Consider the following 18,689-nt stretch of genomic DNA (forward strand, 5'->3'; position numbering starts at 1 on the left):
GATACAAAAATTGGGATCTGCATCCGATCCGCAAAGATGGTAAACAATACAACCACGTCCGTGGAGCAGATATCCGCTCTAGGTATAGTTGCATATACAAAACAAAGCCCCTATTATTGGAATGGTCCTGATAATAATGTTCCTAATCAAGTCTCACTATAATCTTGATGATATCCCTCAGAATTCTCTGTTAGAACATAAGAATGTAGCATAAGAACATACGAATGACCATACTGGGTCAGACCAATGGTTCATCTAGCTGAGTATCCTGTCTTCCAACAGTGACCAGGTGCTTCAGAGAGAATGAGCAGAACAAGCAATCATCGAGTGATCCATCCCCTGTCGTCCCTCCCAGCTTCTGGCAGTCAGAAGTTTAGGGACACTCAGAGCATGGAGTTGCATCCCTGACTATCCAGGCTAATAGTCATTGATGGCCCTACCCTCCAGGAACTTATCTAGTTCTTTTTGGAACCCTGTTATAGTTTTGGCCTTTACGACATCCCCTGGCAATGAGTTCCACAGGTTGATGGTGCGTTAGTACTATGGCCAGAGTCTTACTTGGACAACATGCACACAGCAATGAAGGCACTAGGGAACTCTTTACTCCCTACTCGAAGGCTACTCGAAGCTTGGACACAGTGCAGGAGTAAGTGAGGCTACATGCCTGTTTACTGCCTTCCTGGAGATCGTGGGAGGGGCAGGGGATGCACAGACCCTTGACTTGACCCCGCTACCCCCCCAACATTTGCTGGGCAGTGCAGGTGAGCTGGCACAGGGGGTGTTTTAATTTGCTGCTTTAGGCTGGCAGTAAAATACTCATCCCTCCTGCCCTTCAAAATCAGGCAGTGGGAGGAACTGTGGGTATGTCTACACCAAAAATGCTACAGCAACTCCGCGGTAGCACTGCAGTGTAGGCACTCCCTACAGTAAATTCTTCTGTCACTATAGTAAATCCACCTCCTCGAAAGGCAGTAGCTAGGTTGACAGAAGAATTCTTCTGGTGACCTAGTGGTGTCTACACCAGGGCTTAGGTCAGCTTATCTCTAAAGGGAGTGAATTTTCAACACCCCAAAGTCAAGTGATGTAGCTAGGTCAACCTAACTGTATAGTACAGACCAGCCCTGTGACTCAGAGGACTCTCTGGGAATCACGATGACTCCTGGGCTACTCCCGGGGTGGTACAGCTTATGCACCATCTCTTGTTCCGGCTTGTGCATAAAGTCAGAGAGGAAGATTCTCAGCTGGTGGAAACCCATAGAGCTCCACTGAGTCAATAAAACTGTATTATGAAGTGTATGAAGTCAATGGAGCTTCGCCAATTCACACCAGCTCAGAAACTGCCCAATAATCTAGCCCTAACCTTTTAAAAAAGAATGCAAGTTTTGCACTGGACAGTGTCAAGCCATCATGATACAAGCCATTTTCTTTGAGAGGAGATTTGCGTGAGCAGGGAAAAGTCCTACAGGATTTATCTCCTTGATGTGTTCCTTTATCGCAAGTGTATGATTTTTTTATTTATTTAACACACATTCTAAAAAGCCGCATCATTGACCTACTTCTTAAAATGCATCATATGTTCCTCTGATTCCTTAAACGGTGCGTTACAAAATGAACATTGCAAGGGTTTGCATGAGCAGGAAATGAACCAAAAGCTAAAATAAAAAATAAAATAAAAATAGACTTCTTCATATACATGAATAATACAAACTAGGGAGATGAATTATGTAAAAACATAAACCACGTGTTTTTTTTTCTTCTTTTAGCCGTAGAAATCCCAACCAGCCAGCTCTCAATTGTAAAATTTCTTCTGCAATATTAAAGAAGAGACCTTCCCTCATTGCAGAGTGATAAAAAAGACACTAAAACCTGCTCTGTCATTAGTCACAAAGCATTTTAATGTGGGTTTGCAACACTGTAAAAGGTGACCTGCAGAAGGCAAGTGGCAAGCTGTAATTCTGTGGCCTACAAGGTAACGCTGCGATCTGTTTTGCTGATAATTGACCTTCTTGTTATGTACTGACCATTCGAAACACTTTCAACCTGCCCAGTGGGCCCTGCCAGAACTGTGTGCTGGGCCCAGTGAGATGGATAAGAGAGAATTGAGCTCCCCGTATGATGGAAATAGCAGCCACTATCTTGTTTTGAAACAGCAGAAAAGATAAAACTGTCGACCGAATTCCGTCTGTCAGTGTCAGGAAAACAAACACTTTTTTATCGATTGCCATTAATTTATATTACAGTTGACACCCAGAGGCCTCAAGTGAGGTTAGCGCCTCAATACTCTGGGCACTTTGCAAATGCTTCGTAAGATACAGTCTCTGCCCTGAAGAGTTTACAATCTAGACAGACAAGACAAAGGGTGGGAGGGGACAGACACAAAGAGATTTGCCCCAGGACATACAGTTCAACAGTAGGGTTGCCAGGTGTCCGGTTTTTTAATCGAAAGTTGGGTCGAAAAGAGAACATGGCAGTGTCCAGTCAGATGTAGTCACCAGACATTACAAGTCCAGTTACCGCAGGCAGGGGTAGGGGGCGGGGAGTGGCAGTCTGTCACCTGGCCCTGAAGCGGCTGCACCCGCAGCAGCACACATGCACTGGCTCAAGCTGTGGGCGGCGCCTTTGCGGAGCACAGTTTGCAGGGCTGTGGCTGAGAACAGAGTGCAGGGGCCCATGGAGAGCAGGAGAAAGGGTTCCCAGCGGGCATGGAACGTTCCCGGGGAGAGAAGGAATGCGAGCTGCCCCGCCAGCCGGCACTTCCCCCAGCCATGCTCTTAGGCAGCTCCCAGGCGGGGAGGGCTCGAGCAGGCAGGGAAGGGGGCTGCTGGATAGGCAGTACAGAGGGAGGAGGGAGGCTGCCATGCAAGAGGGCCATGTCCTAGCTTGCCAACGCAGCCACAGCCCACAGCCCTCTTCTGACTTGCACCCCCAGGCGGGCTGCTGGAGCTGGGGTTTGCAAGTCCCTTGGGGCTGCTCACGCTGTAGTTGAGGTGGGAGAGAAGCAAGCGGAAGATAGAATCTCAAGGGAAAAGGTGGATTTGGGGCCTGGGGAAAGAGGCAGAGCATGGGAGAGCCTGGGGGGGGGGGGGGAAGGTGGTGTAGGGGTGGGGCACTGGAGGGAAGAGGTGGAGAAGAGCAATGGGCCTTGGGAGGAAGAGGGGGTTGGGTTTTCAGACATTAGAAAGTTGGCCACTCTACTCAACAGTGGCAGAGCTTGGAACAGATTCCAGGTCTTCTGAGCCCAAAGTCCAGTGCTCTAACTACTGGACTACACTGCCTCTCCTCTCCAGAAGATGCCTCTCTCACATCTTCAATGTGCTTCACAAACAGACTAATGAACCTTATACAGAAAACATTTTAATATGCTCCCTCTTGGAAATCTAGACCTATTTTTCCTCTTGCTTCTTTGGTTTTTCTCTAACTTTAAACATAAATGTTATACAACCATCAAATTTCATCCAGTAACTCATCTTTACAATCTCAGATACAGGCTATGTGGAGGAGCTCAAAATACTAAAGCTGTAAAGTTATTGCAGTAATTTTCCATAACTGAATTGAGTTTAGCCAAAGAAAGCTGATGGACGTGACAAGTGTCTTCAGTTACTTATGCATCTGGAAATTTACAATGAAATGCCCAGACTAGAATCTTGGATTTTTTATTTCGCAGTAACACATGCTGTACTTCAGTGAAATATGTCTGTCTGCAAAATATCTTCATCTCCTTTGGTCATAATTAAGGTTGTGCTTTTAAGTATGACTTAGAGGAATTGGATGTGGGTGTAGTAAAAGGAAATTAGTTGCAAAGTTGAAGAGTCTGTGTAAGTGAATGTTATGATGTGTGAGCAGTTAATGTAGCCTTTAATAGGGGTTTTCTTCCATCTTTACTGATCACATTAATTAGATATGCATTTGACCAACCTTAACTCTAAGTCAACAAAGATTTTTAAGTCAGGGAGACTTAATATGTATTATAAACATTTTTCTGATACCCACACAAATGTTAAATAAAAAGTATCTTCCTCCACACATGGTCCCAACAAAGTTGTTTTGGGCTATTCATGGAGCACGGTGCTATTAACCCAGAGTACAGGTATCATGATCTGCTTCTAAATGCTTGTGACAGGATTTGCTTCAATTTATGACATCAAACTAAAAAGGACATAGTCAGTTTGAATGCAAAATCGGTATCGATCCCCTTTGCTAATGGGCAACAGATTTTGAGACTTTTCAGCCAGTCGTTCTCCCATCAATCGAGAATACAGTGGCATGGGGTCAGGATGTATTTTCTAGTGTAACTTCTCTATTTACAAAATCTACATAAGTACTGTTTATCTGGAACAGGGGTTGTCACAAAGTGCACCCAGGCAATTCCATTTTTCAGACACCTCACACCAGATACTACTAGCCTGCCCACGTTAGAGCACATTGTTTGTTTTTGGTCACTACCTGCTTTAGAACACTCTGTTCCATTCCCCTACCCATGCCCCTGAGCGTTCCGGCTGGAAGACCCCTCCTCCAAAGCTTGACCCTTACAGTAGTAACACCTCTGCCACAACAACCCATGTTTTAGGAGTTTCATCCCTCCCCTGCCCAATGGGCAAGGTCAAAAGAAGATTTCCTTTTACAAACTGGATCCTGGTATCAAGAAGGACCTTCCTCCCCAGAAGCCTAGAGACAGACACCCCATTATGAGACTTAGAGCTAGTTGAAAAACAGCTAAAAAATGTTTCATAAAACAATTCTTTTTTGGGTTTTTTTCCTAGAAATTTCACAAAATTTCAACCAGAGTCTGACCACATGTGGTTCAAGACAAAGAGAGAACCACAAGGCACACCTGCATACACTACTCCATGGTAAAAACCTTGGAATATCTCAATATTTTTTTTCAAAATTATTTTTATTTTTTGTAAGTAAGATTATATTCATTGATGATAATGGATTACCTTCCCACACCTCTAGACAGGATTGGAAAACATAGTCTGAACTATACATACAAAATGATGGGGTCTAAATTAGCTGTTACCACTCCAGAAAGAGATCTTGGAGTCATTGTGGATAGTTCTCTGAAAACTTCTGTTCAAGTGACAGTGGCAGTCAAAAAAGCTAACGGAATGTTAGGAACCATTAGGAAAGAGATAGATAATAAGACATAAAATATAATGTCATTATATAAATCCATGGTATGCCTACACCTGGAATACTGCATATAGTTCTGGGTGCCCCATCTGAAAAAAAGATATATTAAAATAGAAAAGGTACAAAGAAGGGCAACAAAAATTATTAAGGGTATGGAACAGCTTCCATACAGGGAGAGAGTAAAAAGACTGGGACTATTCGGCTATGAAGAGAGACTAAGGGGGGACATGACAGAGGTCTATAAAATCATGAATGGTCTGGAGAAAACGAATAAGGAAGTGTTATTTACCCCTTCACATAACACAAGAACCATGAGTTACCCAATTAAATTAATAGGCAGCAGGTTTAAAACAAACATGGAAGCATTTTTTCACACAACGCACAATTAACCTGTGGAACTTGTTGCCAGGGGATGTTGTGAAGGCCAAAACTATAACTGGATTCAAAAGAGAATTAGATAAGTTCATGGAGGATAGCCATTGGTGGACCTATTAGCCAGATGGTCATGGATGCAATCCCATGCTCTGGGTGTCCCTATGCCTCTGAATGCCAGAAGCTGGGACTGGACGACAGGGATCACTTGATGATTGCCCTGGTCTGCCCTTTGAAGCATCTGGCATTGGCCGCTGTCAGAAGACAGGATCCTGGGCTACTGGGACTATTGGTCTGACCCATTATGGTCATTCTTATATTATGTTGAATGTTCCGTTAAACATTTAACATCTTATATATTTCCATGTCTTTTAACTTCTGCAGTCTACTTGCTATGGAAAGCCTGATTTGTTTAAGGCAACCAAAACTGCTATATTATATTATTCTGGGACAAAGTACTGTCTGGTGCTTTCAAAGACAATCATATCCTGTGCTCTGAACAGAGGCAAGTAAAACCATGAGGAGAAGGTTGGGATGACACTCCCAACTGCATAGTGAAAAAAAGCTTTACCTTCCTAGTGGCCCATTTTATTAAACACAGATTTCTTGATTACAGAGTTATGACTCCCCCAAGGAAGACATCAATATCCTCCATTTCCCTCCCTGTCTTACCCTTTAATTTATACATACATACATATGTGTGTGTGTGTGTGTGTGTGTGTATACTTATCTAGTCCTTATGGTTGCAGAAATAACTTTAAAAATGTAGACCTAGTATAAATAAATGCAGTGGCACCTGCTTGAATATGCGTAAAGCCTGAAACAACAGCTAAATCTGGGGGTTATGAAAAGTGACCTACTTTTTCCATATTATGAATCTATTAATATATGAATACTGGTAAACTGGAGGCACATCCAGTCAAGATGGAAGGAGAGTGGTACAGAGGCCTCCAGGGATGTAGAAAGATTGAGAACCACTGCTCTGAAATATTGCTTCTGCAGATCCCCACTTGGGGGATGCATTTCTCTTGTGCTACAGAAACTCTAGAGAGAGAAGGCTTCCTCTTGCAGATCTGAATGTTTGGATGTACATATAGGGTGAGGATAAAATTTGGCCCCCTTTAGTTCCTTCTTCTAATACCAAATCCATTGGCAGACTCCAACAAAGGAAGAAGGGTGGGAAGCATGCACCTGCCGAGATGATGGGGTTTGGTTTGGTTTTTTTTTTGGTCTCCTTCAAGAACAGTCCCAGCAGACAACTACTTGTGGGAGATTAATTAGCAGCATATTCTTCATGGAAGAGGGGCTTGAGGAGTGCTAATTAAATATTGCAGAGATGCTTACCAAGAGTAATGCTGCTGCAAGAAGGTATGAATGTTACTCTATATACAGTGCTGGAAAGGTGCAAGTACCAAAAAGCACTGAGCCAAATCCAGTGTGGACGGGTGTGGCGTTAAATCGGTTTAACACTGCTAAAATCGGTTTAAACGCGTAGTGTAGACCAGGCCTAAGTATCACATGTGCCTTGTCATTCCTGATCTTTCTGATTACACATGTTAATTACTGCTTGTTGCACGAAGGTTCACAGAGGGATGGCCTCCGCTGTACAAAAGGGACCTGACCACTCAGGTGAGATCTACATTAGAATCTGCCCTCTCCACTAGATCATGCTGCCTGCACTCCTTCTGTGATCAACATCTTATAGGATGTGGTTCTAACGAAATAGGGGTGAACGCCCTCCTCCCCCACACTTTTAAAGCAGGTTTACTCACCCTGTCACAGTATCGCGAATGAGGATGACTTTACACTTTCATGCAACTCTGCTCTGACCCCGCAGACGACGAACCCTCTGGAACAAAAATCCGTTCTGCATCGCTCCCACCCTTCGAACAACAGAATTCATTTTCCCATTTGGTATTTTATTTTGATGTTCTGGGCATAAAAGGCAAATGGTTCCCTCAAGCCATTTCTTCTCTATGAAACTGTGAAATAGCTTTGCAATTTCAGAGCAGTTTAAAATGCATTGTTATGTTCAGAAAGAAAGGGCTGGGGTGGGGAGAGAGCTCCTTTTCTAACTTTGAGTACTGAATGCAGCAGGAAAACCTGATTTAAATTCTTCAAATAAAGATTTTCATAGCCGCCGCAGTTATCAAGGCAGATGCCTCCCTATTTGCATACTGCCATCTATGTAAAAGAGATGAGATTCAATAGTTTTATTATAATTATAGAGCTAGGTTTTTAGTATTAATAAGTCTATTGTTATCATCTCTGCCTTTCTAAAGCATGGCATTTCTGTCGTACAAACTGAAGGACTGGACTGCATTTTAAAGGCACATTCTCAAAGAAAAAAACCTTTCCCAAAGAGTCTCCTTATTTTGTTGGGAATGAATTGTCTTGCTGCAGATTATCACTGACGACTGGCCTTGATGATTGGGTTTTTCAACACACCTTCCTGGGCGCTGCTCAGGATGCACAGTGCTTTGTTTAAGATTCACAGCAGCAGCATGATGCATTTTTAAAGATTTTATCGATGGCAGTTTCTATGGGATTCCAGGCAGTTCCTTGGTGCCTGGATTGTTGTTGTTTTATTTCTTTCTTTAAACGGGGCACCCTCCACTGAAACACAGAGGAAGGTGACTGATAATTAAGGTGAAAATGCAGCTCTCCCATCGCACTACAGAACTTTTATCTTAAGTGCAAACTCTTATCAAAAGAATTCTTATCTCACCGCCTGCATATCCTGCACTCCAACCTCACACACAACTCCCATCAAGATCAATGAAAGCTCTACAGAGGGAATGAAGGCGCAATCGTCAATAGAGGCTTGCAGCAAGTGTGGCTATGAAGGCACAATTGTCTAAGGGACAATGTCTATGGTGAAATTGTATTAAGAAAAATCGTTGGCTTTTGAGACTGATAACACATATAACTGAAGCTGAGGCCCATGTGCTATCGTGGCTGGAAGGAACGGCTTATAAAGTCTAAAGCTCAGGTTTTGAAACACACTGAGTCCTGAGAACCACAAGTCCAAATCCTGGCAGGATTCTTCTGAGATAGATGAACTGAGTACCATGGAGCTCAGTTTATGAGATGGATTTTAGGACGCCCAATGCAGGGATCTTAGAAACCAGTAATGTGATTTCCAGAGGTGTACGGCATCCCAATCGGACCTGTGGGTGTTTGGCATCTCTGAATCTCAGCCCTCACAATCCTACGTGCTGTGCCTGGGCATTAAAGATCCCATGCAAACCAATGACTCTTTCATATGTATAATCAGGATCTGGGTCTTGTGCCAGTTGCTGGAAGACACTATCCAGCAACATGCAACAAGTGATCGTAATAACAAACAATCTGAGAGAAGGGCTTGGAGTGGGGTACCAGAGTAAAGAAAGCATTCTCTTTAACTAGGCCGCCTCTCTGCACAGCTTGACAGTATTTTTGAAATACCAGCAATCCCCACATGCCCTCTGCCTGGCCATTATCTGATAGGCACCGTGTTTTTTGAGTGTGCTGGAGAGAGCAAGGCGGGAGTTGGCTACACTAGAGATGAGGTTGCTGTAATCAAGACAGGAGATAATGAGGCCCCGCAGCAATCTCCTTATCAATATCAAATGCACAAGAGCATTACTGGAATGAAACTTTGGCAATTTCTGTTTGCTGGGACTCCAGAGAGGCCACTGTGGGGTATCCATAACCCCAGGTGTGGGAAGCTGCTGGTGAACAGTTTTCTAGCATGTACGCTCCTCCTCCAGAAACCCCAAACCAGTTACAGACATGGCCCTAAATCCCACCCATTAACTCAACCCTGACCTCAAAAGCACAAAGATATAGGTATATTTTCAAAGACCTGCTACATAGGGATGTTCAGCCATGTATCTCACACTGGTTTTGATGAGTCACATGACTAAACTGCATAAAGCATTGAGAATATCCCCCTGGGCTTAATCCATCAATGAACATTTTCTACCCCATTCTTCACCTACCATGAAAAAAGACCTTAAATCCAGATTTATCATCTCCCCAAGTACTTGTCATCTTGCATTATAGTGACAGAACACAAAAACTTACACACATACCCTCTAGTAAGGAATTCATAGACTCCCAGAGTGGACAGGATTAAGAGAACTAAACACAGTACTTAGGCGTTCGAATGTGTAGTCTGTGGAGCATGTTCCATAGCTCTGAGGAGACAAACAAATGCAAATTAAAATCACCACTAGGAAAGGCAACGTCTTCTAGGTGTCCAAGGGAACTAAATCTTTCTACTTATTTCCCTGTTTGGGCAAACTCCACCAGCCTTCACCATATACAGAACCACTATCAAATGGGAAGAGGAGAGACGGAACTAACTGTGTTTGGCATATTTATATCTAAGACTCCAGAGGCAAGTTAAAAAAAACAAATTGACTTTATGAGAGTAAGCGATTAGCTCAGCTGAGCTCAGCTGGAATGGCAGGAGCTAGTCTGAGGGGGTAAGAGAGGATTTGAGTTCTGTCTAGAGCCACAGAAACTTCAAGCCCCAATGATCCAAATGTCAAACTTGGAGTGTTACATCAGCAGAAAACTTGACTGTTCAGACCTTGAGGACATTAAGCTCTTGCTGACACTTTGAGGGAAGCAGTGGCTTTCATACATTCTGGACTACTGAGGAAACCCTGTATCTGGCAGGCCAAAGGGCAGCATATTCCAGGTCCATGTTTTTCAGTTTCCCTTCAATAGTCAAATTCCTTCCAACAGGAAAGCTGCAACCCAGAAAGACTCTTGGCAACTAGTTCCTGGCTTACAAGCCAATTTCAAAGGTTTGCTCCTCAACACTGGGCTTACACACATCACCACCAACTCTATGAGGTACAGTCTAAAAGACAGAAATGTAATAGCAGAGGGTCCTCCAATCTTGCAGACACAGGTATAACAAGACCCAATGGCTGGAAGTTGAAGCTAGACACATTCTGACTGAAAATAAGGCATGGTTTTTTAACTGTGAAGGTAATTAACTCTTGGAACAAACTACCAATGGTTGTGATAGATTCCATCCCTGGCAATTTTTAAAATCATGACTGGATGGTTTTGCAAAAGCAATGCTATAGTTCAAAGAGGAATTGATTCAGGGAATGTTTGTGCCCTGTGTTACGGCTAAGGTCAGACTACATGATCACAGCAATTCCTTCTGGCCTTAGAACCTTTCATATCACACACTCCCTCTACAATTAACCCACCACAATAGAAATGATAAACAACAACAATACACAAAATAGGGAAAACAAATTCAAGAGTAAGGTGGGGAGCAGAACTTTCTGCTCACGCTGACCTAGTATGGGGCTTTAAGAAAGTCATTTTACTTCTCCATGACTCTCTTTTCGCTCCTACCCATTCTCTTATCTATTTAGATAGTAAACTCTTCAGGGCAGGGTGATGTCTTTCACTAGATGTTGGTACAGTGCCAACACAATGGGGCTGTGAACTCAGTTGGGGTCTCTAGGCACTATCATAATGCAAATACACCACTTTTTCTTGTCTCTTTTCTCAACACGTACAGTAGCTCCCAACAGTCCTATATTTCTGACCGGACTCAACAAATAGGATCAAATATGACTGTCTTCCGCAGTCAGCACAGCAAGGTACCCATGTTTTCAATAGCACCCTCCCAAATTCTTGTTTATCTAAATTCAAATTCGTTATCAATGTGTCCTGAATTAGCTCTAACCTAATACTAGTCTCTGACAAACCCTTTTTAATCCTACCTCACTTGTGCCTGATCCTGTGTCCACTGAAGTCCATGGGAATCTTTCCATGGACTCCAGTGGGTGCTGGCTCAAGTCCTTAATCCAGAGGTTGCCCAGGAATATGGAACAAAACCAGACCTGATGAGTAGTTAGAGAGAATTTAAGAGCAATACACAGAATATTTGACACTAAACTTGGAGGATTGGTAGATACGCTGGAGGGTAGGGATAGGATTCAGAGGGACCTAGACAAATTAGAGGACTGGGCCAAAAGAAACCTGTTGAGGTTCAACAAGGACAAGTGCAGAGTCCTGCACTTAGGACGGAAGAATCCCATTCACTGTTACAGACTAGGGACTGAATGGTTAGGAAGCAGTTCTGCAGAAAAGGACCTAGGGGTTACAGTGGATGAGAAGCTGGATATGAGTCAACAGTGGGCCCTTGTTGCCAGGAAGGCTAACGGCATTTTTGGCTGTATAAGTAGGGGCATTGCCAGCAGATCGAGGGACGTGATCATTCTCCTCTATTCGACATTGGTGAGGCCTCATCTGGAGTCCTGTGTCCAGTTTTGGGCCCCACACTACAAGAAGGATGTGGAAAAATTGGAAAGAGCCCAGCAGAGGGCAACAAAAATGATTAGGGGGCTGGAGCACATGACTTATGAGGAGAGGCTGAGGGAACTGGGATTGTTTAGTCTGCAGAAGAGAAGAATGGGGGGGATTTAATAGCTGCTTTCAACTACCTGAAAGGGGATTCCAAAGAGGATGGATCTAGACTGTTCTCAGTGGTACCTGATGACAGAACAAGGAGCAATGGTCTCAAGTTGCAGTGAGGGAGGTTTAGGTTGGATATTAGGAAAAATGTTTTCACTCAGAGAGTGGTGAAGCACTGGAATGGGTTCCCTAGGGAGGTGGTGGAATCTCCTTCCTTAGAGGTTTTTAAGGTCAGGCTTGACCAAGCCCTGGCTGGGATGATTTAGTTGGGTTTGGTCCTGCTTTGAGCAGGGGGTTGGACTAGATGACCTCCTGAGGTCCTTTTCAACTCTGATATTTTATGATTTATGAATAGGTGGATTGGAAGATAGTCTGTCATCCTCCAGAGGATGACTAGAACTATTGTACAACCTCCGTGTATGCACTGCTTAAATGCCTGCCTCATTCAATACTGCATTTCTGTGGCACATGGAGTGATTCCTGCAATAATCTGGTACCAGGGTGCCACAGGTGGTTCTTAGCTAAGGCATCCCTGATATCTGTACTTAAAGCAAAGGATTAAATCTCTCTGTTATACAAATGGTAAGATCTCTCCTCAGAGTACAAAACAAATTTTCTGAGAATTCACAAGAGAATCTGTCAAGTAGTTTATGAGTTATGGCCCTTTCAAAATATCTCGTTTTGTCTTTTTTGTTGTTGTTGTTGTTTTCTCGGTGGGAGATGAGTATAAGCTTTTTTGGAGCAGTAAGTCTAACCTTTTCATTTCTCTCAGATCCTGATAGCAAATATGGTCCTGAAGTCTGAGATTTGAAAACTGATTCATATACTTGTAGATTATTGTACTATCGAAGACATAAACTATTATTATAGTGTAATTATGGTCACATCTTCTATTATGATCGCACCTAGGACGCCCAATCAAGGATCAGGGCCACATTGTGCTAGGCACTGTACAGATGAATAGGAAAGAAAACATTCCCTGCTGCAAAGACTTTATAGTCTATGGGTCAGACAGGATGTGACAGGTGGATAAAACACAGGATGGCAGGATGAGGTAAAAAAAAGTACCTGAGTTTATCAGCTACATGGAAGTTTTGTATTAGTTATTTTTCATGCTATTCATGTGAAAATGTTGAATTTATTAACACTCCTAGTTAGACTCTTTTTTTTTTATTATGACACTTGTTATGTAAATGTTTGCTGACGAGACCATTTGGGATCTGAAGTTTTAGAGGTCAGAACATTGTGTTCAATTGTATGTGGAAAGTCACGGGCTTCTTTTCATGTCTATTGCAGTAACGCCTTAAGGCCACAACCAAATTTGGCTCCACATTATGCTGGGTGCTGCATAAATATATAGTAAATGATGGTCCCATATGAAGTTCTTTAGCTAATTCTCATTTGCTAATCTACACACCTAACAATATTCACAGAGCCCCAGTGGCCTCACCCCACTTTATTGTACAGACTCTGATATTGCTATGTGTTTGTTCTTTTACAGTGCCTTCCATGAGAGGATCTCAAAGAGCTTTCCAAACCTTTAAAGTCAAGATATAGTTAAGTATTATTACACTCATTGCACAAAGGAAGAAACTGAGGCGGGCAATGATTAAGTGACTTTCTCCAAGGTCATAGGGGAATTCTGTGTACATGCTGTTTTGCCACTCTCTGTAGTAAAGAGGGGAATAGAACTCAAGTCAGCCAGCTCCCAGTCCTCTGCCTTTAAACCACAAGCCAATCCAGCCTTCCTAAAAAAAAAAAGGCAATGTAGCATACTTACAAACAGTCTATGTGGTATTAACATAAATAATTACAACTAACTTATGCTTGCCAAAATAAATCCAAATATTACATCTTGCAGTGCAGTAGAACTGATATTTTTTCCATCATGTTTTATCATTTGCTAACTTGCAGAATTGGTCCCCTGCTCATTAGAGCAAAAAATTAGTGAGATTCTACTGTAATGTGCAAAACAGTGTAGAAATAGTTTCCATACCTGCAGGAATTCACTTTAACAGTAAGTAAAGCAGGGGTTTGGCTAAATGATAATATTTTGGGTTGCTCATGCACCTTCAATCCAAGAAGTCATTCAGTAAGGTTCATAGCTCACCTGTGAGATGGTGTTAACTATCTCCATTTTACATATGGGAAAACTGAGGCACAGAAAGGTTAAGCGACTTGTCTCAAGGTCACACAGCAAGTAAGGAAGGACCCTCACCGGCAGAACTAAAATCACCTGACTCTCTTTTCTGTGCTTTAACCACTAGATAAGGCTTATGTCTGGTGCATAACTCTTTACGGGATATCTGATAGAGGATTCCAAAAAAATAGGGAACAGTATTGCCTTTGCTGTGATTAAAATTCTACCATTCCCTTACTGAAAAAGTCTACAGAAATTTAATTAGGAGTTTACAGAAAATATGCTAAAACCCTATATATTTTTCAGTAAAAAAAGAAATCCTCATTATAGGGTTTATGAACCATCCTAGCAAATTCTACATCAGGGATATAAATCTCTGTATTACGTTCTACAGGAGGGTTTATAAAAAATAACTATGGAAAACATCATTTTCTACTAAATCCTACAGATTTTCCCATAAGTGATGAATTCCCAACAAACCCCAAAGAGTGATTCTTAAGCTCTCCTATAAAGAAGGGCAATGTACATGAAAGCCAATTTCTCCCCATCATCGAAATTCTTGATCCATTAGTACGGAGACTCCCAAAACAGGTCTGTCCCCTTTTCCATCCTTTCCTTTATCTGTGGATTAATTTCATGGAAATGGCACCTTGTTACTGCCCCCTTATCTGGTAATGATCAGTCTTGACCAGGGGTCTCAAACATGCGGCCCGCGGGCCGCGCGGAGCTCCCCAGGGGGCAGGGGAGGGAGGGGGGCAAGGGGCCCCCTTGCCCCGGCCCCCCAGCCAGAAGAGCGGCTCTCTCCTCTCCGCCTGCTCTCCTGGCTCTGGTGTGCATGAGCCGAAGCGCTCGCCTGCGCCCCCCCCCGCCCCCGCGGCGCGGGGGGAGGGGGGGGGGGGGGAGGGCTGCTGCGCTGGCGCCTGCGCGCGCCTCAGCACCCCTCACACCCCCTCGGCCGGCGGCGCCACTCAGCGCGGCCGGGCCGGGCTCGGGCCGGGGGCCGCCGGGCGGGTGGGGGGGGGCCGGGGGGGGGGGAGGGGGGGTGGGGCGGGGGTGGGGGGGGGGGGGGGGCGGGGGGGGCGGGGCCGGGTGCGGGGGGGGAGGGTGGGGGGGGGGGGGGGCCGCGGGGGGGCCGGCTGGGCCGGGGGCCGGGGGCGGGGGGGAGGGGGGGGGCGGGCGTGGGCCGGGCCGGGGGAGGCGAGGGGCGGGGGGGGGGCGGGCCGGGGGGGGGGGGAGAGCGCGGCGGAGGGGCCGGGGGGGGGGGGGGGGGGGCCAGGCCGCGCCGGGGGAGGGGGGGGGGGGGGGGGGGAGGGAGACCCGCCGGGGGCCGGGGGGGGGGAGGAGGGGGGGCGGCCGGGGCGGGGGGGAGGGGAGGCGGACCGCGGCGGTGGGGGCCGGGGACCTGCCGCCGGGCTTGGGCAGCTCGACGCCGGGCCGCAGCCCCTTCTGTTCCCAGGAGCTGCCGCTTCCCGTGCCCCACCCCAAGCCACCTAGCAAGCTGACCAAGGGAGGGTTGGTGGCGGAGGGGCTTTAGGGAGGAGGGGGCGGGAGCGGAGGGGGGGGTGGGGAGGGGGAGGTGCAGGGTGGGGGGAGGGGGCGGCAGGGCGCGTGTCAGTGATGCGGCTCGGGGCAATGCACCTGGTCTTGACAAAAGGTTTCCAAGGGGTGGGCGGGGAATCCAGGTTTCAGGCAAAACTGCAGCTTCTGAACTTCATGCTTGTCAATAGCTGTTTTAGCTTATGTTCCCATACTAATGTGCCTTCTCAATATTCCTTTCGGGGGGCTCCACACACCCACACCCTGCTGTTGTCTTATCCATCAATACAATCAAAACAGGAGCAGATCCTGTCAGTTAAGGTCAGGATTTGTTTTGGTTCAGATCTCAGGAAAGGCAATGCCTCAGTCTCTTGATGTAAAATAAATACATACATACTCTGGCATTAATTTAAAAAGAAATGATCAGGGCTCACAGATCTTCCTTGACTGCCACATTAAATTAACATATCTCTCGTAACTAGCAGAGATCTGCTCCCCACACTTTCCTCCCCATTCCTCCCTCCCCCCCTCGCAGCCCTTTTTAATATAAATTTATAATTTATCATTTAGGTTGTGGCAGTGTGCAGAGGCCCCAGCCTGGCCCTACTGTGCTGGGTGTTGCCTACACTGATAGGGAATGACAGCCTTAGCCCCAAGCAGTTTACCGTGTAAAAATGAATGGAGAGTCTTGTGAAAGGCCTGTGGAAGGAAGGCCTCTGTTTATCTACAGAACAGTTATAGTGCGCAGGCAATGGCCGTGCAAGTTTCCCCTGGCTGCCCCACCAGTGAGTTTCAATCCCAACCTTGAGAGACTAAAGGTAACATTTTCAGAAATGCCTCATTGACTTAGGAACCTGAATCCCTTTGAGATCTAGGTTCCGGAGTCCCCTCAGGAAAACTTTACCCTCAGCCCTGAATTTTCAAAAGTTTTCAGCATGCACAACTGGGGCCTGGTTTTCAAACAGGCACAGCTCACATCTTGGCCCCCAAACAGGCTCACTGGGGGCTCACACCGGCTGCTCAGCTCTTTGGAAAATCTGGGGGTCAGCATCACAGCAAGAGTTGCTGAGTATGGAGCATTACGGACCATATGGCCCCGCTTTAAGTATCTAAATGGGAGCTGAGCTATTTATTCTGAAAATCTGGATCCGCCATGCTGAACGCTTCAAAATCAAGTCCTAAGGGGCCAATCCAGTGCCCGCTGAAGTCAATGGAAAGGCTCCCACTGTTGTCAATGGGAACTGGCTCAAACCCAAGGGAAGAGTAGTTCTTGGCCTCTCTGCTGAGACTAATGGCAAAGGCATGTGTCAAGTGTGTTTGTATTTTTTGTGATGTAGACTCTAGTTTACTAGGAACTGACCACCAAACTCATTTGACAGAGACCATGGGTTCTCAAACGTTTCCATAGAGCAGGCTACAACTTAATAGAGAGACCGTCTCCTGGATTACCTCTTCTCTCATTAACGATCACACTGGCCCTGGTCAACTCATTCCGTACCAACTCCCATCAATTCTTTTCTTGGAAGAGTGATACTTCATGTATTATGAGCTGTCTTTTAATGCTACTTAGCAGCTGAAAATAAGGTGAACAGGGAGCAGGTTACCGGCCAGCTCCCACAGAGCACAAGAGTTCATGGACCATGGTTTAATTACCTCTGACCTAGATCACAAATGACCATTTTTTGCCAACACACAGATACAAATTAGTGTAACCTTTCCACATATACTGCACTGCACTCCATCTTGGCAGACACACAAACACATTCTCTGCTCTAATTTTAATACTAATCATCTTCAGTGAAAGGCATGTCATGTCAAAAAGTCGGAGACAGCTGCCTACACAGAAAGGGTAAGACACACTCCAGTTTTCTGAAGATTTGATAAAAGCTGCAACAATAAAAAAATTTGAAATATTGCTCCAGTTCTTATGCTTGCCTAACGAGAGAAGTAATACTTCTAAGATATGTTGCATCAGAAAATAAAGACAAGGAAGCTAGAAAGAAGACATTTGTGCAAAGGGGGGAGCGGAGAGGGAAAGTCTAGGAGGCAATGGGCTGGGAGATGCAAATGTTGGAGAAGCACTGTGACACTGAGAAGTAATTGTATGGATATGATGTGCCCAGGGGTATAGCCTAGATGGACAAAATTAAACTGGGCTATTAACCAAAGGAGCTGAGTTTGCATTAGCTCTCTGGATCAGCTGAACTGGACCAGACACAGGGAAAGTTACTTGGGACCAGACCAGAACTGTACACTCTGCCCTGATTAAAGAAAAGTGAATAGCTGCACCTCCCCAGGAGTAGACCAGACAATGAATTGTGACTCGGAGTTATAACTCCTCTCCTGTTCCCATTTGCCTTAGGGAGTGAGCAATCTCCTGAAACTTTTTTTCATACAGCTTACTGCCTCCTTCCCAGGGGCAGAAGGTTGGTATAATTTTTGGTGGTGCCCAGAACGGGTCCAAGTCCCCCTCCTCCGCCCCCGCCCCCCTGCCTTGTAAGTCAATATACATTTTTTAAAATAATGCAAAAATGGACTAGAAACAGTAAGCATTTAACAGTTTCCCTGTATTACACAATATCACTATCGTAGGAAAAATTATTTAACTAAGAATATCAAATTTATCAATACCTTTTTAATACGGAAACAACCAAGCACTCTTGGATCAATAACCTTCAAAAGCAAATACTTTCTAAAATTAAAACAAAATGTAGCCCCTTCTTTTGCAATGTTCCTCAGGAGGCAGCAAACACTTTTCGTCATTGTTCGGTTCTTGAAATGAAGTCCTCCAGGAGACTTGCAATGTCCAATTCAGAGGTAGAGTTTTTATGAATGTGCAGAAATGTCAAGTAATTTAGACGTTCTTGGCCAATTGTCATTTGCAAATAATTTTTCAGTCTGCGCAGGCAACTGAATGATCGCTCAGCGGTGCAAGTTGTAGTCGGAATTGTGTAGAATAATTTCAGGAGAACTGTAACTTCTGACAACATGTCACTCAAGCCTTCATTTTGTTTCAGAAAATGCTTCACTTCGCTCACCAAATTAAGCTGGCAATTTCTCAATTTTCAAATAT

At 44.8% G+C, this 18,689-nt stretch overlaps 1 protein-coding gene across 15 annotated transcripts in view; it reads right to left on the reverse strand.

Annotated features, from left to right (window-relative positions):
* The window catches only part of TENM4 (teneurin transmembrane protein 4), a 766,066-nt gene that overhangs the window by 548,433 nt on the left and 198,944 nt on the right, over positions 1–18,689 (reverse strand). For 10 of the 15 annotated variants that reach the window (XM_039490391.1, XM_039490246.1, XM_039490265.1 and 7 more), the window contains exon 3: positions 9,582–9,686. The exons of 4 other annotated variants lie outside the window; for them this stretch is intronic. The gene's annotated coding sequence lies outside the window, so the exon portion shown is untranslated. Of the gene's footprint in view, positions 1–9,581; positions 9,687–17,065; positions 17,109–18,689 lie in introns of those variants that run through there. One more of the 15 variants, XM_039490328.1, reaches the window with a different exon arrangement.

This window comes from Mauremys reevesii, linkage group 1, assembly GCF_016161935.1.
Source record: "Mauremys reevesii isolate NIE-2019 linkage group 1, ASM1616193v1, whole genome shotgun sequence".
In the NCBI taxonomy this organism is placed as follows: Eukaryota; Metazoa; Chordata; order Testudines; family Geoemydidae; genus Mauremys; species Mauremys reevesii.